The following is a 22,815-nucleotide window of genomic DNA, read 5'->3' on the forward strand; positions in this document are numbered from 1 at the left end:
TCCCTGTGCACCTGGGCCTGAAGCCCCGTCCCCCAGACGATCTTCCTCCCCATCCCCCCGGGCCTCAGGAGGGGACACAGAGCTGTTCTTTTGCTGAAAGGCTGGGCAGCTGCCACACTCCCTAATTAGGTCCCTGGCTGTGGTCCCGGGGAGCGAGACATGTGCTCTACGGTAAGAGCGGTTCCCTCTGTCCGTCAATAATCTCCTGTGCGGAGAGTCCATTAGACAGCAGCTGAGCCATCCCGAACATCCCTCTGCGCGTGAGACGCAGACTTCACCGACCGCTTGTTCTGAACCCTGGCGCCGACTTACACCTGCTTGGGCCCCGGAGAGGAAGAGGTGGTGGCTTCCTAGTAATTGTGGTATTTGTTGAGCGCGGGCTTTCTGCCAAGCACCGTACTGAGCGCCCGAGTAGATACAACTTCATCGGAGAAGCAGCATGGCCTAGTGGAAAAGGCAGGGGCCTGGGAGTCAGAGGACCTGGGCTCTAATCCAGCTCCATCACTTGTCTGCTGTGTGACTGTGGGCAAGTCACTTCATTTCTCTGTGCCTCAGTTTCCTCCTCTGTGAAATGGGGATTAAATCCTACTCCTTCCTAACTAGGCCGTGAACCCCACGCAGAACAGGGACTGTGTCTGAAACGATAACTCGTATCTAACCCAGAGCTTAGAACAGTGCTTGGCTCACAGTAAGCACTTAACAGATAACCTAATTAATTAGGTTTCTATCCCTAAACAGATCCTTGAGCCCCTTCCCAAGAGGCCTTCCCCAATTGAGCCCTTTTTCCTGATTCTTTCTCCCTTACATGTCGTCTATGTCCCTGGATCTGCACCCTATGTCCAACCTTATTTGCTTGTATTCAACCCAGTGCTTAGCAGAGTGCCTGGCACACGGTAAGCGCTTAGAAAGACAGTCTTCTACACTGTAAGCTCGTTGTGGGCAGGGAACGTGTCTGTGTACTGTCACAGTGTACTCTCCCAAGAGCTTAGAACAGTGCTCTGCACACAGTAAACGCTCAATAGATACAACTGAATGAATGAATACCCTTTAAGCACTTGCTATTCACCCCACTCTCAGTGTTGGTGTCCATATCCCTAATTCATTGATTTATTTATATTAATGTCTGCCTCTCCCTCTAAACTGTAAGCTCCCTGTGGGCAGGGCAAGTACCTACCACCTCTGTTGTACTCTTCCAAGTGCTTGGCACCCAGTAGGTGCTTAATAAATGCCTTTCACTGATTGATTCCCAACGCCCCCACCCTGCCACGGGGCCCCGCTAAATTTCCACATGAAACACCAGTGCCTCCTGCTGCTCGTGCCCCCAACCCCAAGGAGCTGAACAACTATCTTCTCCAGATTGAAGAGATCAGAGGTGCCTAGACCTCTTCCTACCCCATTCCCTTAGATCTGCTCGGCAGCCCTGCCCTAGACCTCTCCCAGAAGGCTCCTGTCCCTGCCTGGGTAGCAGATGGGACCCCTCCAGCTGGTAACCAATCAATGGTATTTATTAAGCGCTTACTAGACGCAGAGCACTGTACTAACCGCTTGGGAGACTACAACAGAATTAGCAGACGTGTTCCCTGCCCATAATGAGCTTACGGTCTAGAGGGGGAGACCGACATTTATATAAGTAATTTATAATATATAAAGATAGGTACATAAGTGCTGTGGGGTGGGGGCGAATATCCAATGCCCAAAGGTCACAGATAGAAGGGCGTAGGCGACGCAGAAGGGAGAGCGAGCTGGGGAAAAGAGAGCTTAATCGGGGAAGGCCTCTTGGAGGAGATGTGACCTCCATAATACTTTGTAGGTGAAGAGAGTGGTGATCTAGCATATATGGAGGGGTAGAGTTCTAGGCTAGGGGGAGGACGTGGGAAAGGGGTTAGCGGCGAGCTAGCTGAGATCGGGGCACAGTGAGTAAACTGGAGCTAGAGGAGAGGAGTATACAGACTGGGCTGTAGTAGGAGAGTAGTGAGGTGAGGTAGGATGGGGCAAGGGGATTCACTGCTTTAAAGCTGATGGTAAGGAGTCTCTGATGAGGAGGTGGAAGGGTAGCCACTGAAGGTTCTTGAGGAGTGGAGAGACGTGGCCTGAACGTTTCTGTTGATAAATGATGTGTGCAGCAGAGTGAAGTATGGACTGGAGAGACAGGAGGTCGGGAGGTCAGCGAAGAGGCGGGTGCCGTAGTCGAGGCAGGGCGGGATAAGTGCTCGGATCAGCACGGTAGCAGTTCGGATGCAGAGGAAAGGGCGGACTGTAGCAACATCGTGAAGGTAGAACCCAAAGCATCTGGTGACAGATTGAATATGTGGGTGGAATGAGAAAGATGAGTCAAGGAGAACGTCAAGGTTATGGGCTTGTGAGATAGGAGAGATAGTGGTGTTGTCTAGAGTGATGGAAAAAATGGGGGAGGACAGGGTTTGGGTAGGTAGGTAAGGAGTTTAGTTTTGGACATGTTTAATTTGAGGTGTTGGCGGGCCAACCAAGTAGATATGTCTTGAAGGCAGGAGGAAATGTGAGATTGCAGGGAAGGAGAGAGATCAGGGTTGAAGTGGTAGATTTGGGAACCGTCTACCTAGAGATGGTAATTGAAGCCATGGGAGCGAATGGGTTCTCCAAGGGAGGGGGTGTAAAGGCAGACGAGAAGGGGACCTAGAACTGACCCTTAAGGGAACCTACTGTCAGAGGGTGGGAGGCAGAGGAGGGGCCAGCAAAAGAGGCGGAGAAGGAGAGGTCAGAGACATAGGAGGAGAACCGAGAGGAGAGTGTCAGCGAATCCAAGGTTGGATAGAGTTTCAAGTCGAAGAGGGCGGTCTACAGTGTCAAAGGCAACCGAGAGGTCTAGGAGGAGTAGGATGGAGTAGCGGCAGTCGGATTTGGCGAGAACATCACTGGCTACCTTAGAGAGGGCTGTTTCTGTGGAGTGAAAGGGGTGGAAGCTAGATTGGAGGGGATCTAGGAGAGAATTAGAGGATATGAAGTGGAGACAGCAGGTGGAAACAACTCAAGAAGTTCAGAGAGAAACGGTAGGAGGGAGATGGGATGATTAGCGAAGGGAGCCATACGGTCAACGAGGGGTTTTGTTTAGGATAGGGGATACATAAGCATGTGTGAAAGCAGTTGGGAAGAAGCTATTGGAGAGTGAACATTTGAAGGTCGCGGTCGAGAAGGGAGGGGGCGAGTGTTTTAAAAAGGGATGAGGTGGAGGGACAGTTTGAGAGAGGAGGCCAGAGATTTAATCTTGAATTTCATCCGCAGGGAATGCAGGGAATACAGGAAGAGTCGAAGAGGGTGGAGGAGGAAGGGGTGGATTGGAGAGGATTAGAGGAGATTTTAGGGAGCTCATACCTAAAGGGGGCGGGGGGACAGGAGGTTGGAGAAGGAAGTTAAATGTCTTAAGAAGGAGTATTGTTGCCGAGCAGTGGAGAGGGCTGAATCGCAACAGATAAGAATGAATCTGAGGTGGACAAGGTCAGAGAGATGTCTGGAATTCCTCCAAACAGAGCTCCTCAGCTCGGGCACAGGAGCGGAGGAAGCGGACCGTGGGGGTGGATCCAGGGTTGCGGGTTAGTTGTACGAGACCAGCGGAGGAACAGGCAGCGAGGGAGTTCGGTTCAATGGAGAAGATGATGTAGAGTGTGCCGATTTGTGCGTCGGGAGAAAGTAGTTTGGTTATGGAGGCCAAATGGGGTAGGATGGCAGTAGGGGGTCAAAAGATTGGAGGTCTGCCCCCCAGGAGTGAGCTGAGCCCTTCTAAGGCTCCCGATCAGCTCCCAAACCGAGGCACGGGCCTCCGATCTTGGGAATTTGCCCATTCGTGCCCCAAGCTTCCCTGAGGCCTGGCATCGGTCACCGGTCACACACGTGCCCTACGGCATCCAGGTCACCAGGCAGAAGCTGACCCTCCTGGGCGGGGATCACTCTAGGTCTTAAGGAACAGGATGTGTCTCAACATCGTCTACACGTCGGGTCACTGGCCGGGATAAATGCTTTAGCCCTGAAGGCGGATTCCAGCTTTGAAGAAATGGGTGATCTTCTCTTGCCCTGAGCCTCGGTACTAAACACCCCGAGGCAACCACTGCCCGTGGCCTGTGTCCAAAAAGTTGATTGTGCCAGGGATGGGGAAGCCTGGTGACCCATCCCAGTGGCCCTCCCGGAAAGATGCCGCTTTCCTCTCTGAGCCCGACCACGCTGGGTCTTCCAGGAGGGGAGAGACCTTGGTTGCCCAAAGTTGGCATCAATCCTCCCCACTCCCCAGTGGGGACCGATCCCAGCCTACCAAATTGTTGGCCTCTGGGGTGGGCAGGGGATGCTCTGAGATGCCTCGTTATAAGGATCCAGACCAAACCACCTGAGAACCTGGAAGCAGTGTGATCTTAGGCAAGTCACTTAACTTCTCTGTGCCTCAGTTTCCTCATCTATAAAATGGGGATTAGGACTGTGAGCCCTATGCGGGAAATGGACTGTGACCAACCCGATAACTCTGTATCTAACCCCAGCGATTAATGCAGTGCCTGGCACATAGTAAGAGCTTAACAAATACCATAAAAAAGCAAAACTTCCTAATAATTATAATAATTATGGTGTTGGTTAAGGGTTTACTATGTGCCAGGTACTGTGAAGTGACTTGCCCATGGTCACATAACAGTCACTTGGAAGAGTCAGGATTAGACCCCAGGACCTTCTGACTCCTAGCGCTCTATCCACTACACCGTATTTCCCTGTCCCTTCACGGACGAGCGGAATGCAGAAAACCAAACCAAAGCTGGACGGCCCTGAATCGAAAATCGAGATTTCCCTTCAGGCATCATCGGCCGTCCCGGACTGGGAACACACTCTGGTCTTCTGATTGTCGGAGACCGCCCCCATCCTCCTCCCCAACCCCTACTCCCGGGGTGCTTCCTTCTGCGACCTCCATTCACGGCGTGAGACTTAAGAAACAATAGCCAGCAAAAGGGCTAAGACACTTCCTCCGGCTGGCCGCGGCCAGCCTCTGCTGACCACCCCCACATCTCCCCCCTCTCACACACACATAAAAAACCCCCCACAGACACTCTCCAAAACAAAGAGAGCAGCTGAGAGTCAGAGACGAGGAAACAAGGAGACAAAAGCCAAGGACGCAACAGCCAAGGAGGTCAGCCATTCCCGCTGGCGATTCCACGGTCCTTTGAGGGCAAAATCCCAGGCCAGCAGGGGCCCGGGGCCTGGCTCTAATCCTTGGAATCCCCCCCCTCCCCTCTTCTCTCTGCCCTGCCCCGTCTCTCTGGCAACACGGCCCTGCCCTCAGCCTGAATCCAGTCGCCCCAGAAAAGCAGCATCCCCATCTTCTCCCTGAAGAAGGAAACAGAACCGTGGGACCAAGGATTGGGATAATCAGTCACTCAATGGTATTTACTGAGTGCCTTCTGTGTTCAGGGCGCTGGATCGAGAGCTTAGGAGAGCGCAATATAGCAGAGGTGGGTGACACGTTCCCTGCCCGCAATATGCTTACCGTCTACAGCTAAACGTTTATCTCCTGATCCACTTGGAAGCTATTCCTTGATGCGATGTTTGTACACTGAGGAGCGGCGTGCCTAGCGAAAAAAGCACGGGCCTGAGAGCTTGAGGATCCGGGTTCGAATCCCAGATCTGCCAACTGCCTGCTGTTAGGCAAATCACCTAACTTCTCTGTGACTCAGTTTCTTCACCTGTAAAATGGGGATTCAATACCCGTTCTCCCTCCTACTTGGGACAGGGATTATGCCCAACCTGACTAACCTGTATTTACTCCAAAGATTAGAACAGCGCTTGGTACATAGTAAGCAGGAGGTCGGAGCGTTCGTCGATGGTCTTTCTGGCACCCGGCTCCATGCACAGCTGCTGGGACGAGTAATAATAATGAAGACGGCGTCTGTTGAGCACTTACTGTGTTTCACGCTGGGGTAGATACAAGCTGAGCAGGTTGTATACAGTCCCTGTCCCTCATGGAGGCTCCATCTTGATTCCTATTTTACAGACAAGGTAACTGAGGTACCCAGAAGTGAAGTGATGTACCCAAGGTCGCACCACAGACGTGTGTCGGAGCCAGGATTAGAACACAGGTTCAAGGCCCGTGCTCTATCCAGGCATCCTTGAGAAATTGTTCTTCCGGTCCTCGTCACACTTACCGCTGCCATATCGACCCCACCTCTGGCCAGTTTGCACAGGATAGGGAATGTCCTTTCTCTAGGCCAGCAACTGTTTTCAGGGTCCCAAAGCGTCTTGGAAATTCCATGATTCTATTAGTTTCTATTCTCCTTGTTTTCCCACCAGTCTTTTATCACTCACTGCCCCCGGTCAACTGGAAAACCCAGTTTAGACTGAATACGCAGGAAAATTCCGAGGGACCGCTTTGCTCAACCCCATCAACATTTGGGGTGAACAAGGCCTCCTCAAATTGGGGACCATTTCTAGACTGTAAGCTCATCACGGGCAGGGAACGGGACTGCTAATTCTGTTGTATCGTACCCTCCCTCTGGTGTGCCGAACACTGTGCTAAGCACACTACAGTTGAAAGCCACGATCTCTGCCCTGGAGGAGCCTGCAGTCAAGCAAAGAGCATTTCTCTACGCCCGCCTTCAGTAGCAGACCGTGCTGTCAAGCAATCACTCAGTGGTACTTATTAAGAATGTACTGTGTGTGCAGAGCGCTGCGCTAAGCACTTGGGAGAGTACAATAATAGAGTTGGTCGACGCGATTCCAGCCGCGAGCCTCCTGTCCTCTCAAACCAGCTCATGGACCGCTGTTGAGAGACACATCCCCCTTAATAATAATGATGACGATGGTATTTGTTAAGCGCTTATTACGTGCCAACCACTGTTCTAAGCGCTGATCGCTGTGGTCTGTGGCCCTGGAAAACTCTAGACTGTAAGGCTTGATGTGGGTAAGGAAAAGTCTATCATTGCTGCTGCACTGTACTCTCCCAAACGCTCTGCCCATGGAAAGCGCTCAATAAATACGATTGATGGGTTGGAATACGTCCACTGAGCGACAGGGGGATCCTGAAGCGACGGCAACATTATTTCGGTATTCGCTTCGACACCCCCCTCCAACAGAAAATCTTCCAACATACAGACGGCGCACTTGGCCCCAACCCTCGAGAAGGAGTGTGGCCTAGGGGGGAGAGCAGGGGCCTGGGAGTCAGAGGACCCGGATCCTAATCCCGGCTCCGCCACCTGTCTGCTGTGTGACCTTGGGCAAAGCCACACTTAATTTCTCTGCCCCTCGGTTCTCTCGTCTGCAGAATGGGGATTCAATACCTCTTCTCCCTCCTACTCAGACTGGGAGCCCCGTGCGGGGTCTAATTATACTCTATCTACCCCGGCAGTCAGTACCGCGCTTGACACGTAGTCAACTCTTAATTAATACCACGGTTATTATTGAGGAAGTCGCTGCAGCAGAGCCATGAAAAAACTGGCAAAGCACTCGAGGCTCGATGACATATACCCACTGAGGTCTACAAGCGTGGAGGGAACACCCAGCTTAACCGCTTATGCAAACTCTTCCTCAACGGAAGGAATTCTGAGGAAGTGCCGCAGGACCTCAGAGATGATGATGATGGTATCTGTTAAGCGCTCATTATGTGCCAAGGGCTGTTCTAAGCGCTGGGGTGGATAGAAGGTAATCGGGTTGTCCCACGTGGGGCTCACGGTCTTAATCCCCATTTTACGGAGGAGGTAACTGAGGCGCAGAGAGGTTAAGTGGCCTGCCCAAGGTCACGCAGCAGACAAGTGGTGGCGCCGGGATTAGAACCCAGGTCCTCCGACTCCCAAGCCCGGGATCTTTCCACTAAGCCATGCTGCCTCCCTACCATCGCCATCTTCAAAAAGAGAGGTTAAAGGTTGGATCGCGGCTATTATCGAATCGCTCTCCTTCTCCAGCGAGGCCCCAGTCTGGGATACTCTTGGATCGGCTCCCGGAGAACTGAAGCAGTGTGGCCCAGTGGAAAGAGCATGGGGCTGGGAGTCGGAGGACCTGGGTTCGGCCATTTGTCTGCTTACGTTTGGGAAGATCGGTACTAAGCACTGTACTAAGCAGTGGGGAAGATACAAGCTTATCGGGCTGGACCCAGTCCCGGTCTCAGATGGGGCTCGTAGTCTTCCCCCCCACATTTTGCCGATGAGGGAACTGAGGCACAGACAAGTTAAGTGACTTGCCCAAGGTCACACAGCAGACATGTCGGGGCGAGGATCAGAACCCAGATCTTTCTGACTCCAAGGTCTACGTTCCGTCCATCCATTGGGCCGTGCTGCTTCTCACCACTTGGAGCCGGTAAGAGACTGAAGGCAGCAGCGATCTCCTCCTCCGCTGGCAGAGAGGTGAAGCTGCCATCTTGTCTCCCCTTTCGGTTCTTTCCTGGTTCCGAGAGGTGGGGTCTGCCCCGAAACTAAGGGGTTAAAGCCCATAGCTCCGACGCCTCGGTTCGTGCCAATCCTATCGGGGCAATAGGCTTCCTCGCGTCTCTCCCATTTACGGCTCCATCGGCGTGACTTAACGAGTCGTACTCTACATCAAAAGGCAAGACAGAAGCCAAACACTGACGTCGGACTCCCGGTATTGAAGCTAAAAGCACCTCAACCCAGCGGCCCTGGGTGGGACCCATGAAGAGCCCAGGAGAGAGGAGGACACCCAAACGGCTGTGTGCGGTGAGCTGGAATTGAGAAACGGACAGCAAATAATAATAATAATAATAATAATGATCATGGTACTTGTTCAGCGCTTACTATGTGCCAAGCATGATTCTAAGCACTGGGGGAGATACAGGTTAGTCAGATTGGACACAGTCCCTGTTCCATGTAGGGCTCCCACTCTTAAACAGCGTGGCTCAGTGGAAAGAGCCCGGGCTTTGGAGTCAGAGGTCATGGGTTCGAAACCCGGCTCTGCCACTTGGCAGCTGTGGGACTGTGGGCAAGTCACTTCACTTCTCTGTGCCTCAGTTAACTCATCTGTAAAATGGGGATGAAGACTGTGAGCCTCACGTGGGACAACCTGATTACCCTGTGTCTACCCCAGCGCTTAGAACAGTGCTCTGCACACAGTAAGCGCTTAACAAATACCAACATTATTATTAATCCCCATTTTACAGATGAGGTAACTGAGGCCCGGAGAGGTGAAGCGACTCACCCGAGGTCACACAGCAGACACGTGGTGGGGCCGGGATTAGAACCCATGATCTATGGCAAGGAGGACGGAGGAGACGTTCGAAGGATAAAACCAAGCTTGAGACGACGGTAGGTCTCAGCGGAAAAGTGGGCGTCCATTATCGCCGACAGATGGGCGTGGCAAACCGCGATCGAGACGGGACCGGTTGCGAGGCAAGGAGGGGAAAGCAAAGACAGAGCCGAGAGCCGCAAGTAAAACGACGGCACAAGACGGGACGGTCTTTGCAATAATGATAATATTCATTCAACCGCATTTATTGAGGGCTTACTGTGTGCGGAGCACTGTACTAAGCGCTCGGGAGAGGACGATATAACAACAAACACATTCCCTGCCCCAAATAATAAAAATAACCATGGTATTTGCTATGGGATTAGTACAGGAAGGTAGCTATCGGACGGTTGCTTCAACCATCCCCCTGCCAGATAAAGTCCTGGGCCAAACGGACTCCTGGTCTCACCCGGTGATGGCCTGTTTACGATCTTACGCTCTTAAGCGTGGAGCTTTAACCTGACTTTTCTCGGCTCCGGCCCCCGGCTACTACTCACGCTAAAGCTGCAGCGCATGGGGATCTGAGGAGGGACCGCAACGGTCTGGACGGCTCCGCGGCAAGGGAGACCCCAGGCCGAGGTAGCCGAGTCACCCGGAAGCCCCAATCTCCTCTTCCTCCCGGCACCCGGCTCGATGGCGTGTTTGCAACATGGCTGGGGACGGCACTTAGGCAAGAGTAATTAAAGGGTATGTTATTGCAGAACAGCCTCTCGTTAGTAGGGTAATTAGTCTGAAGAAAATAATTAACATTCCTTTTGACAAAGAAAACAGAGGCATTAGATTCATTAGGACAGCGCCAAGCAAGAGGAGGAAAAGACCAGAAAGGGAGGATCCAGGGCTAGTCAATCAATCGAACGTATTTATGGGGGGCTTAGCACTGTACTAAACGCTTGGAAGAGTACAATATAACGGAATTGGTAGACACATTTCCTGCCCATAACCAGGTGAGGGTCTAGAAGGATAATCTTAATAATAATAATAATAATTAGGATACTTGTTAAGCACTTACTATTGGCCAAGCACTGTTCTAAGCGCTGGGGTAGATCCAAGTTAATCAGGTTGGACACAACTCCTGTCCCATGTGGCGCTCACGCTCTTAATCCCCATTTTACAGATGAGGTAACTGAGGCCCAGAGAAGTGAAGTGACTTGCTCAGGGTCACACAGCAGACAGGTGGCAGAGCCGGGATTAGGACCCAAGTCCTTCTGACTCCTAGGCCCGTGCTCTATCCATTAAGCCACCCCGCTTCTCACTAAGCCACGCTGCTTCTCAGAAGGTCCCCTCAGGGAGCCAAACTGGCCGGGGAGGTCAGAGGTTCGAATCCAAGGCGGGTCTAGTTCAGGCAGAGAGAGGATAGAGCCTCTAGGGAGTGCGGATGACGGTTGGGGTGTAGGAGCGTCCCTCTCCGGCAGGCCCAGTCCTTGTCTTACGCCGTCGTGTCGTTTCCGACCCGTGGCGACACCACGGACACATCTCTCCCAGAACGCCCCGCTCTCCATCTGCGATCGTCCCGGCAGTGGATCCAGAGAGCTTGCTCCGTGAAAATACGGAAGACACGATCCCTGCCTTCAAGAAGCTTACCATCTAAAAGCGGCAGCAGAGGGGAAGCGCGTGTGCACATCAGTAATCTAAAGACAGGAAAGGTTGGAATTAGGGGTCCCAAAAGAAATGGAAATTCTAGCAGTCTTCTCGGGAGCGATCTGAAACTTCTTCCTCTATCTCTCAATAGTATTTACTGAGCGCTTACTGTGTGCAGAGCACCGTACTCAGCGCTTCCAATCCCCACCCTGGAGGGCGAAAGGCAACAGGAGGCTTGCGGGTCAGCCCGTGGCCGGTAGTAGCCGGGGCATCATCGGGGCATCACAAACTACTCCTGCCCCCTGAACCCGAGGGCGCCTCCCTGATCACACATGAAACCAGCCAAGAGCAAGCAGGTCAACTGATCTACCAGGGAAAATGCCAGGAAAATCATCAGTGTCTACGGCAGCTCGTGGAATTTCCCTCACCAGACCAATGGAGAGTCAGGCTTCCCTGGGGAACTGGCAGAAGGGTGAAGGGCTACGGGGTGAGGGCCGACATTAGTCCAGTGTTCTTCACACAGTAAGCGCTCTATAAATACGACTGTTTCATCGATGAATGGGTAGATGCCTGGGGGCCAAGGTGGGTTTAGTGGGGAAGCCAAGGGGATCTCTGCTGGGTTGGGTCTGTAAGCTAGACTGTAACCTCGCTGCGGGCCGGGAATGTTTATTGTTGTATTGTACTCTCCCAAGCGCTTAGTATAGTGCTCCGCACACGGTCAGCGCTCAATAAATACGACTGAACGAACTGAGTGAATGAAGGGGTCTGGGCGCCATTTTCAGCGTGGCGCAGTGGAAAGAGTACGAGCTTGGGAGTCAGAGGTCGTGGGTTCTAATCCCCGCTCCGCCACTCGTCAGCTGTGTGACTTTGGGCAAGTCATTTAACTTCTCTGGGCCTCAGTTCCCTCATCTGTAAAATGGGGATGAAGACTGTGAGCCCCATGAGGGACAACCTGATCACCTTGTATCCCCCCAGCGCTTAGAACAGTGCTTGGCACATAATAAGCGCTTAACAAATACCAACATCATCATGATTTTCATTTATGGTTGGGCAGGACACTGAGGGAAAAACCGGCAGACAACGCTACCCAGAGAGGAGTGGCAGCTTCTAACAGGGATCGAGACGGGGGCTGCGGCGTGTTTAAAAAGGCAAGATTTAGGCTCCGAAAAGTTCGAAAACTTGAAAAATAGAAATAACGCTCCCAGTAGAGGGGAGAGGGGGGCATTGAAAAGCAATCACCTTCCAAAGGACCGGAGCGGGAGGGAGGAGAGCAGGGGGCCCGTGAGTTCTAATCCCGGCTCAACTGGCTTGACACGTGATGGGGACATCTCATTTCTCTGGACTTCAGTTTCCTCATCAGGAGTGAGATTAAAGGGTGGCAGCAAAGTCTAGGGAGGAAACAACTAATTGTACCGCTCGATAGCCATCACGTCATAAACCGAGGAGGGGCGCAGGGAAAAATTCTGGTGCCATGGACTGTCTAGATTCCAGGCAGAGTTCCCGGAGACCCGTCTCACGGGCCGACGAGCCGTCGGCTGCTAGGAAACGTCCATCTGCCACAAAATGCAAGTCGCGGGTCAAATGGGGAACTCCCTTATCAGTGATGTAACAAAGCTCCTGTTACATATCTCTCTGTGCAATTTATTTATGCTTCTGGCGTTCGGGCTACTGTGTTCTCTTCAGGTTTCTAGGCTTCTCTTTTAGGCGTGTCGGTGCCTTCCGCCTCCTATAATAAGCTTCAGGGGTAAAGACTGAGTATTTTTCTTCCTTTGTAACGCCCCCATAGTTCTGTACCAAGTTTGGTTTCTTTTATTGGTATCTGTTAAGCGCTTACGTTGTGACGGGCGCTGACTAAGCGCTGATCTCTGAAACCTTGCACTGACAGCTAAAACTATCAATTCAATCAATGGCATTTGTTGAACAAGTACTGTGTGCCCAGCAGGGTGATGTTAGGAATCAATAAATCATATTTATTGAGTGTTTACTGCGGGCAGAGAGCACGGTACAACTGGTAGACACCATTCCTGCCTTCGAGGAATTCACAGTCTAGTCCACAGGACAGTTTTACATTTTCAGTTGCTCCGTCCTTCCCTAACCACTGTCAGGTAGGAGCCACCTGGCTAAAAACTCCTAGAATGAAAAGTCTGAGAAACCCTGGGCCAAACGGGGCATTCAAAAAGAATAAAAGAGATGTGGAATGCGACCAGAATCTGAACGAGAACTCTGCCTGAGTGTTCTGAAGAACTCTAAAACTCGGATTCCACAGATCTGCTCACAAATAATATTCAAGGGGAGGTAGAATTGAAAACGATGCAAGAGGTTTTAAATCACAAACTGAGACCAGGAAAGCTCCAACATTTCCCTGGCCTACCTCCCCCTTGCTTTTATTAGGAAAATGGACTTACCCTCTTGGACCCAGCTCTGCAGAGTTAGAAGAAAACTCTCCTCCCTTGACCAGCAACGAAAGAAAGAGGGAGGGAAAGAAAGCGCCCTCGCTCTCTCTCTCTCTGCCCAGGACCACCCCTTACTGTGGGACATAGAGCACGGGCCTGAGAGTCAGGAGGTCGTGAGTTCTAATTGGGGCTCTCCCTCTTGTCTGCTGTGTGACCCTGGGTAAGTCATTTCACTTCCTCTGGGCCTCGGTTACGTCATCTGTAAAATGGGGATTGAGACTGGGAGTTCCCTGTGGAACAGGGACTGTGTCCAACCCGATTTGCTTAAATCACCCCAGTGCTTAGTACAGTGCCTGGCACATAGTAAGTGCTTAACAAATACCAGGTTTATTATTATTATCATTATAAATCAGCCCTGGGAAATGTAGCTTCTCCATTCCTTCTCTACAATTCCCTTGCCAATCTCCACAAGATCTCTTGGATGATACGAACACTTCCAATTTCTCCTTTCTTTTTTTTCTGTGGTATTTATTAAGGGCTTACTATGTGCCAGGCTCTGTACTTTTTTTTCTATGGTACTTATTAAGGGCTTACTATGTGCCAGGCTCTGTACTAAGCACCGGATAGATACAAGGTACTCAGGTTGGACACAGTCCCTGTTCCTCATGGAGCTTACCGCGTTAATCCCTGTTTTACAGATGGGGTAACTGAGGTACAGAGACATGAAGTGACGTCCCCAAGAACCCGCAGCAGACGAGTGGCGGAGCTGGGATTAGAACCCAGGTCCTTCTGATTCCCAGGCCCGAGCTCTGCGCACTAAGCCGCGCTGCTTCCGTTCTGCTTCCGTACAGATGCCTGATCATCCTTCGGGCCGGTAGCCACCTTGTGACTTCCGTGGCCACAGGCCCAAAGTCACACCGGTACAGGCCCATCAGCATGGCCACAGTGAAGAACTGCCCTCGGCCACACGGTCCCCTGAGCCGGCCCAGCGGGATACCCATTCTGGTCACCAAGTGAAAAATTGATAAGCAAAGCACATTCCTCTGTCTCTCGATCGAATCTTGGGGACCCCTCCTCCCTCCTTGGGGTCCGAGAACATGCAGTTTCTTGGGGGACCCCACCCCCACCCCGCCTCCACAGTCTCGCCCGATCAATCATATTCGTTGAGCGCTTACTAGGTGCAGATCACTGAACTAAGCGCCTGGGAGAATGCAACACAAAAGAATGAGCAGACATGTTCCCTTCCCATAACGAGATTACAGTCTAGAGGGGGAGAAAGACATTAATATGAATAAAGAAGTCATTTAAAATGTATAACAGTATAAATGTATGTGACATAACATAATTATAATGATTACTTAGAATCGAAAGATAAGTTTACGATGATTTAAAGGTCAGTTTCAGGCTCGGCCTGATACAGGCAGGATTCCAGCCTTCTGCAGGGCTCTGTTTTCCTGGTTTTTTTTTGTTTTGTTCTTTTAAGATGCCATAATGATAATAATAGTAATAATTTTGGTACTTGTTAAATGCTTACTGTGTGCCGAACACTGTGTTAAGCAATAATAATTGTGGTATCTGTTATGAGCTTCTTATGTGCCGGGCACTGTTCTAAGCGCTGGGGTGGATGAGATAATCGGGTTGGACACAGTCCCTGTCCCTCGTGGGGCTCGCGGCCTTAATCCCCATTTCACAGATGAGGTAACTGAGGCCCACAGAAGCGAAGTGACTTGCCCAAGGTCACTCAGCAGATAAGTGACGGAGCCGGGACCAGAACCCAGGTCCTTCTGACTCCCGGGCCTGTGCTCTATCCATAGGGCCACGCCGGTTCTTTGCGGGCGGACTTGAGGAAGGTCCTCCGGAGATCCACCGGCTAGTAGGCGAGAGGGCCAGGGAGAGGTCTCACGCTACACACCGTGGATGAGCCCCAGGATTCAAGGACGGAGCGACCTCTGGACGGGGCGGGAGGGGAAGGGAGGTCGTTTCCTGCCTCTAGGAGGGAGGGCTGCCCACCTCTGTGGAACTGTTCTCTTTCCAATTTGGCTGCTCTCCCTTTCTCGACAACCCTCGGTTCCAGCTTCGAACGGTCCGAGTTCAACTCCGAGACAGGTCAAGATCGAGTCTCCCCCACCAACCTTCGGCCTCCTTCGCAGAAAAGCCGCCACCTCTGCTCCAAGCAGCCCGGCGTAATGGACGGGGCCCAGACCCGGGAGTCAGAAGGTCACGGGTTCTAACCTCGGTTCCACCACTTGCCCGCGATTTGACCTCGGGCAAGTCACTTCACGTCTCTGCGCTTCACATCTCTGGAAAATGTGGGTTGAGACCACGAGCCCCATATGGGACAGGGACCGTGTCCGACCCGATTTACTTCTATCCATCCCAGCGCTTAGTACAGTCCCTGGCACATAGTAAGCACTTAAATACCACAGTTATTATTATACCTCCGGAAATTCCCTTCCCGAATCGGCAGAGATTTTGACCCGACTTTTCCCCAGTACTACAAGCTACTTTTACCAGTAAGAACGACGGTGGTACAGTGTGGCACAGTGAATGGAGCACGGGCCTGGGAGTCGGAAGGTAACGGGTTCTAATCCCGGCTCTGCCACTTGGCAACTGTGTGACCTTGGGCAAGTCACCTCGCTTCTCTGTGCCTCAGTTACCTCACCTGCCAAATGGGGATTAAGACTGAATCTCATGCGGGTCAGGGACTGCATCCAACCCAATTCGCTTGTATCCACCCCAGGGCTCAGTACAGTGCCCGGCACAGAGTGAGCGCTTAACAAATACCGTGATTGTTATTATTTTTACGGGCCAAGCACTCCACTAAGAATCACATGAGGCAGCGTGGCTCAGTGGAAAGAGCACGGGCTTTGGAGTCAGAATCCCGGCTCTGCCACTTGTCAGCTGTGTGACTGTGGGCAAGTCACTTCACTTCTCTGTGCCTCAGTTACCTCATCTGTAAAAGGGGGATGAAGACTGTGAGCCCCTTGGGACAACCTGATTCCCGTGTCTACCCCAGCGCTTAGAACAGTGCTCTGCACATAGTAAGCGCTTAACAAATACCAACATTATCATTATTACGGGGCTCACATTCTAAGTAGGAGGAAGAACAGGTATTGAATCGGATTTTATAGATGAGGAAACTGAAGTATGGAGAAATGACCTGACCGAGGTCCCAGAGCAGGTGAGTAGTGGAGTCAGAATTAGAACTCAGGTCCTCTGACTCTCAGGCCCACACTCTTTCAAGGCCTCTTGCTTTTCTGTCTTCATCCTGAGCAGAGAGAGCGAGAGAAGAGGAGGAAAGTGGGGAGGGAAGGAGGAGATTGGGGTTACTTTTTTTTAATGGTATTTGTTAAGTGCTTACTATGTGCCAGGCACTGTACTAAATGCTGGAGTAGATACAAGCTAAGCAGGTAGGACACAGTCCGTGTCCCACATGGGGCTCTCAATCCTAATCTCCATTTTACGGATGAGGTGACTGAGGGACGGAGGAGCGAAGCGACTTGCCCACGGTCACACAGCCGACAAGTGGCGGAGCCGGGACTAGAACCGGGTCCTTCTGACTCCCAGGGCCCGTGCTCTATCCAATAGCCACGTTACTTCTAAAGAACCTGTTGGGCAACACGAACAGAGACTCCCTCTCCATAAATACTTTCCTAGAAGACAGGATGGTCTACTGCGGTGTTTCCCAAATGGGCATGCAAGGACACAACCCCAGCTTCAGTAAATCACGTGACAGCCTTGGGGCCAGACCTCGCTGCCAGGGAGAAGGAAGGGCCGGGATCAGAGGGGAGCCGGAGGGTTGGCAGAAGGGTTTAGAAGAAACATTCCAAAGGAAAAAAGAAAGGGGGGGGGGGGCCTCGAACCGTCGGTTATCGGCGGTCCGCCCGGGAGGAAAAGTGAGGGGAAAAGATCCCAAAATTAAAGAGGAGCCGTGACTAGGACAGAATCTTCCAGCCTCAGTCTGGGCCTAGACCAACCCAAGGTAACTAAAATGACTGGGGTGGAGGAGGGTAGCTTCCGCTCAAGACAACGCTTTTGGAAAACAGCGGTCTGGAAAGATGAAGCGCCGGAGAGAATACCAGCAACTCCTACTTAACCTCGTCTCCTCTCCCCACTCCCACCCAGCCTACACGTTCCGCTCCTCTAATGTCAAACTACTCACTGAACCTCAGTGTCATCTGTCTCGCTGCCCACGTCCTCCCTCTTGTCTGGTACTCCCGATCCCTTCCGACAGTAATAAGGGTATTTGTGAAGCGCTTACTGTGCGCCAAGCCCTGTTCGTTCTAAGCGCCGGGGTAGAGAGAAGATAAGCGGGTTGTCCCAGGTGGGGCTCACGGTCTGAATCCCCGTTTTAATAATAATAATGTTGGTATTTGTTAAGCGCTTACTATGTGCAGAGCACTGTTCTAAGCGCTGGGGTAGACACAGGGGAATCAGGTTGTCCCACGTGAGGCTCACGGTCTTCATCCCCATTTTACAGAGGAGGTAACTGAGGCACAGAGAAGTGAAGTGACTTGCCCACAGTCACACAGCTGACGAGTGGCAGAGCCGGGATTCGAACCCATGACCTCTGACTCCAAAGCCCGGGCTCTTTCCACGAAGCCACGCTGCTTCTCACTTATAATCTCCCATTTCCCCCATCTCTGACTTACCCTAAGGTCAGCCTCCCCATCCGGGCTGTAAGTTCCTTGAGGGCAGGAATCACGTCTCTATCTGTTGCCGACTTGTTCATCCCAAGCGCTTAGTACAGTGCTCTGCACATAGTAAGCGCTCAATAAATACTATTGAATGAATGAATGAACGTCTACCATCCACGTCTAGTACCCTCCCAAGCGCTCAGCACAGTGCTCTTCACGGTCAACGCTCAATCATCCCATCGTGGACGACGAGGGCTGGGTAATTCCCACCTCCATACCCTCCCCTCCGCGTCAGGGCCATCGATTGGAGCTCGAAGGCAGAGGACTGAAGCGAACTAAAGAAAGCCCTTCACCCAGCAGGTGGTAATAATAACGATAATAATGATGGCATTTGTTAAGCGCTGACTACGTGCCAAGCACCGTTCTACGCGCCGGTAGGCAGAGGAAATTCACTTCTACGGGAAGTGACGGAGAAGGGGCTGTGGAAAGCCATGGATGAGAAGTCCACGACGGGTTTCTAGAGAGGGGAAAAAAATCCATCCTTAGCCGTGAGCATGTTGGAAGGCGGGAAACCATCCCATGGTTCTTCTAAGCATCCTCTGCCACAGGTTGTACATTCCAAGCGCTTAGTACAGTGCTCTGCACATAGTAAGCGCTCAATAAATATTATTGAATGAATGGAAACCAAATAGTAGGCCGGCTGGACTACTGCTACACTGGGTTGACCGTTTACTATGGTTTTACACTCATTTACTGGGGAAATCTCAGGGTTCTCCCCAACTTCGATCTCCCTTCACCCTCCAGCACAGTCCTCCCGAGAGCAGGTTCAGTCCGGTGTATCCCAGTTTTGACGTCTCTCTATAGCTCCAAAAGGTGAAGTGAGACACCTAAGGACCCGTTCTGCGAAGGGTACGGAACTGTCATCTCCGGTCTCCTTCCCCAAAGCTGAGTCCCAAATGGATCCCGAGATTCTAAGCTCCCGTGGAATATCATCGCTTGCGGGCTCAGATGCACGTTTCTCCGGATGTGCTAAACTGGGGGGCGGTGAGGGTTGAACGAGCAGAGCGCGGGCCTGGGAGTCAGAAGGACCCGGGTTCTAGGCCCGGCTCCGCCACTTGTGCGCTGTGTGACCTTGGGCAGGTCACTTCACGTCTCTGGGCCTCAGTTACCTCATCTGTAAAATGGGGATTAAGACTGTGAGCCCCATGTGGGACAGGATCTGTGTCCAACCTGATTACCTGGCATCTACCTCAGCGTTTGGAAAAATGCCCGGCATACGGCGCTTAGCAAATACCATAATAAAAAGAAATGAACAAGCGCATAAAAAAATACTACGGGCTTATAGGTCGCATCAGGGGGATCCTATTATCGCCAAAGGCAGACACAGGCTGGAGAGAGTCTTTTGGTGTGTAGCTCGTCGTGGGCAGGGAACGTATCTACCGACTCTGTTCTACTGTACTCTCTCAAGCGCTCAGTACGGTACCCGCCCACGGAACGGGCTCAATAAGTACCGCGGATTGATTAACGTCATATAGTGGGCGATGCACATTCACGTTTGTTCTGGCAAGGGTGCGGGGGGGAGAATGTCTCTATCACCTGATCCTGCGCCTCCTGGCTTTGAGGTGGGTTTTTGAAAAGCAGGAGAGATGAAGCTGGGGAGCAAGAGAAAAGCAGCTTGGGTGGAACCGTGGACGGCGTCAAACCGACCCCCTGAAATCCTTCCAAGAAGAAGCTTCGGCCATCAACGGGGGGGACTCCCGGCACCCCCGCAGGGCCCAGCCGAGCAGTAAGCATTCACGTTGCATTTCCGCAAGGATAAAGCTCTTGGGAAATCCATTTAACTTTGGAGAGTTAATCACCCCCTGGAAAGCATGGAAGAGAATCCTTTCTTTGTGGCCCGCGATCCCTTTCTTGGCTAGGGAGCTTAAAATCCACGGGGCCACGTGTTGAAAAAATCCAAGACCTTCTTCGAATCCCAGAACAAGTGAGAATCTGTCCCTGGCGGAACCCGAGGCGATAGACTTTTTACCTTCTGACCAAAGGAGAGACGGTCGATCAATTGATCGTTTTTCTTGAAGGCTTACTGTGTTCCGACCCCTGTGTTGAGCGCTTGGGAGAATACAATATCACAATACGAGAGAGGCGGCAGGCGCGTCCCCCGCCCACAGCGAGTTTACGGTCTAGAAGGGGAGACAGACGTTAATATAAATGAATTACGGCCATGTAGGTAAGTGCCGAGGGAGGGGTGACTCAAGGGAGCAAATCAAGGTGACGGAGAAGGGAGTGGGAGGAGAGGAGATGAGGGCTCGGTCGGGGCAGCGTTGGAGGAGGTGGGTCTTCAATAAGGCTTTGAGGGTGGGGAGAGTCATCGTCTGTTGGATGTGAAAAGGGAGGGCGTTCCAGGCCAGAAGCAGAATGTGGGGAGACGGACGAGGTGGAGGGAAAGTGTACTACGGTGGGTTGTAATAGGAGAGCGGAGAGGTGAGGTGGGAAAGGGGCAAGGTGACTGAATGCTTTGAAGCCAATGGTAAGGAGTCTCTGCTTGATGCTGAGGTGGATGGGAAACGACTGGAGGTTCTGGAGGAGCGGGGAAACGTTGCCTCCAACGTTTCTGTAGAAAAATGACCCGGGAAGCAGAGGGAAGTACGGACCAGAATGGGGAGAGCCGGGAGGCAGGGAGGTCCTCCAGGAGGCTGATCCGGAAATCAAGGCGGGAGAAGTGCTTGGCTTAACGTGGCAGCGGTTTGGACGGGAGAGGACAGGGCGGATTTTAACGACGTTGTGAAGGACAGGATTCAGCGAGATTGAATACGTGGGTTGAGTGAGGAAGGACGGTGAGACGGGAAGCCTAGCGGTGCCGTCTACAGTGATGAGAAAAATCAGCGGCGAGGACGGGGTCTGGGTTTGAGACGAGAAAGGACGAACCCGCTCAGAAGTCAATCCGGCACAGCACAGCTCTTCTCTTGCTGCTGGAATGGCCACGTGCTTTGTTGAGAGAGGGGAAGTCGGAGAGGCGCCGTCATTTTGTTCACTCTTAGTTCACACGTAGAGGCCGAGGCTCTTTCTGAACGCCGGCTTTCGGTGCAACTGGGCGGCGGAAAGGGAGAGTCTGGTTTCTTTAGCATCGTGTCAGATAAGTAGCCGACGGTGCGAAAGAAACAACCACAACAAAGACGCTCGAGAGGAAGCTGTAGTTGAAGCACAAGTTCAATCCCTTCAAGCCATCCTCTTCGTTGTCTTCTTGTCTCGCCTCCCTCCGGGTCGACGTCTTGCTCCCGCCCTCCCTCCCGCCCGGAAGCCCTTTCCCCGCCTCATCTGGCAAACCGCTCCTCTCCGTCTCCAAAGCCCTTCTAAAATCACATCAATCAATCGGTGGCATTTACTGAGCACTTCCTATGTGCAGAGCACTGTACTAAGCACTTGGGAGAGTACAAAGCCCATTGTTCTCGTCTGTCCGTCTCCCCCGATTAGACTGTAAGCCCGTCAAACGGCAGGGCCTATTTCTATCTGTTGCCGACTTGTTCGTCCCAAGCGCTTAGTACAGTGCTCTGCACATAGTAAGCGCTCAATAAATACTATTGAATGAATGAATGAATGAAATAGCGCACGTTCCCTGCCCGTAACCAGCTTACAGTCAAGAGGGGACCCAGACAACTCCCCTGGGAGGCCTTCCCTGATTAATCTATCGTGTTCCTGCCCTGTATTCCCCATTACTGCCATTTCACCACTCCTACATCAAATCTGAGGGTATCTGTTAAGGGCTTACTATGTGCCAAGCCCCGTTCTACGTACCGGGGTAGATACAAGGTAATCAGGTGGTCCCACGTGGGGCTCACAGTCTTCGTCCCCATTTGACAGATGAGGGAACCGAGGCACAGAAAAGTCAAGTGACTCGCCCAGGGGCAGGCAACAGACAAGTGGCGGAGCCGGCTTTAGAACCAGGTCCTTCTCGCGGAATTGTGCTTTCTCCGCGAGGACACCCGGCCTCTCTTTATATTTATTAAGCGCTTATCGTGTGCGGGGCACGGTATTAAACACCGGGAAAGAATACAGAGATGGGAATTGGACAGAGTCCCTGTCTCTTAGGGTGCTCCCACTCTAAGTAGTTACTGACCTCCCCGCCAACATTAATACTTACGTACACCTCTTTATTCTCTGTGGAGCGGTGATATCAGTTGAGCAAAGGGCTAATTTTCTGGGTGAGTACCGTGCATCAGAGTTGGCAGACTCGATCCACCGCTCACTTCCGTCGCTTCCCCTCACCCGTCATTAAATTAGTGTCCGTCTCCCCCGGTGGACCGTAAGCTTCTCGAAGGCAGGGACCGTAGCTCTTAACTCTACGGCACCCTCCCAAGAAAACGCACCGTACGGTCTAGAGCGCTGCCAACCGATCGGAGAGGACGCCCTTTTGGTGGCAGTCAGTGGGTCTGCTGCCCTCTCGGCGGGGACTCGGAGAAAAACGGGAGAGGAAAGACAGAGCAGAAAACACCGCAAGTGGGAAATGCATCAGCTCAGCCGGCAGCAGGCAAGTTTTCCCAGGAATTGTCCATCGTAGACGGGTGCCTCCAGACGTAACTTCGGGCACAGATGGGATTCCCATCCATTATCTCGTCCTCAAGTGCAAAGGTGGAGCTCTAATAGCATAATCATGATAATCGGGGTATTTGTCAGCCGCCTATGTTAACTTCACGCTGTATGAAACGCTGGGGTCGAAACGGGATACTCGGTTCAGACGCAACCCCCGCCCCACGGGAGGTTCGCAGTCCAAGGGGTGAGGAGGGCAAGTACCGAATCCCCGTTTTACATCTGAGGAAACTGGGGCGCGGAGAAGTGAAGCGACCTGCCCAAGGTCACCCGGCAGGCAAGTGGCAGAGCCGGGATCGGAAGGAAGCCAGGTCCTCTGAGTCCCAGGCCCGGACTCCTTCTGCTGGGTCGAGCTTCTTCTCTAAGGGAAACGGCACGATCGCTAGGCTGGTCTG

At 52.3% G+C, this 22,815-nt stretch overlaps 1 protein-coding gene across 2 annotated transcripts in view; it reads right to left on the bottom strand.

Annotated features, from left to right (window-relative positions):
* Nucleotides 1-22,815, bottom strand: part of TMEM229B (transmembrane protein 229B) — a 46,843-nt gene that overhangs the window by 21,500 nt on the left and 2,528 nt on the right. Inside the window, exon 1 of one of the 2 annotated variants that reach the window (XM_039911469.1) lies at nt 5,492-5,567. The exons of the other annotated variant lie outside the window; for it this stretch is intronic. The gene's annotated coding sequence lies outside the window, so the exon portion shown is untranslated. Of the gene's footprint in view, nt 1-5,491; nt 5,568-22,815 lie in introns of those variants that run through there. 2 annotated transcript variants of the gene reach the window in all.

This window comes from Ornithorhynchus anatinus, chromosome 1 (genome assembly GCF_004115215.2).
Source record: "Ornithorhynchus anatinus isolate Pmale09 chromosome 1, mOrnAna1.pri.v4, whole genome shotgun sequence".
In the NCBI taxonomy this organism is placed as follows: Eukaryota; Metazoa; Chordata; class Mammalia; order Monotremata; family Ornithorhynchidae; genus Ornithorhynchus; species Ornithorhynchus anatinus.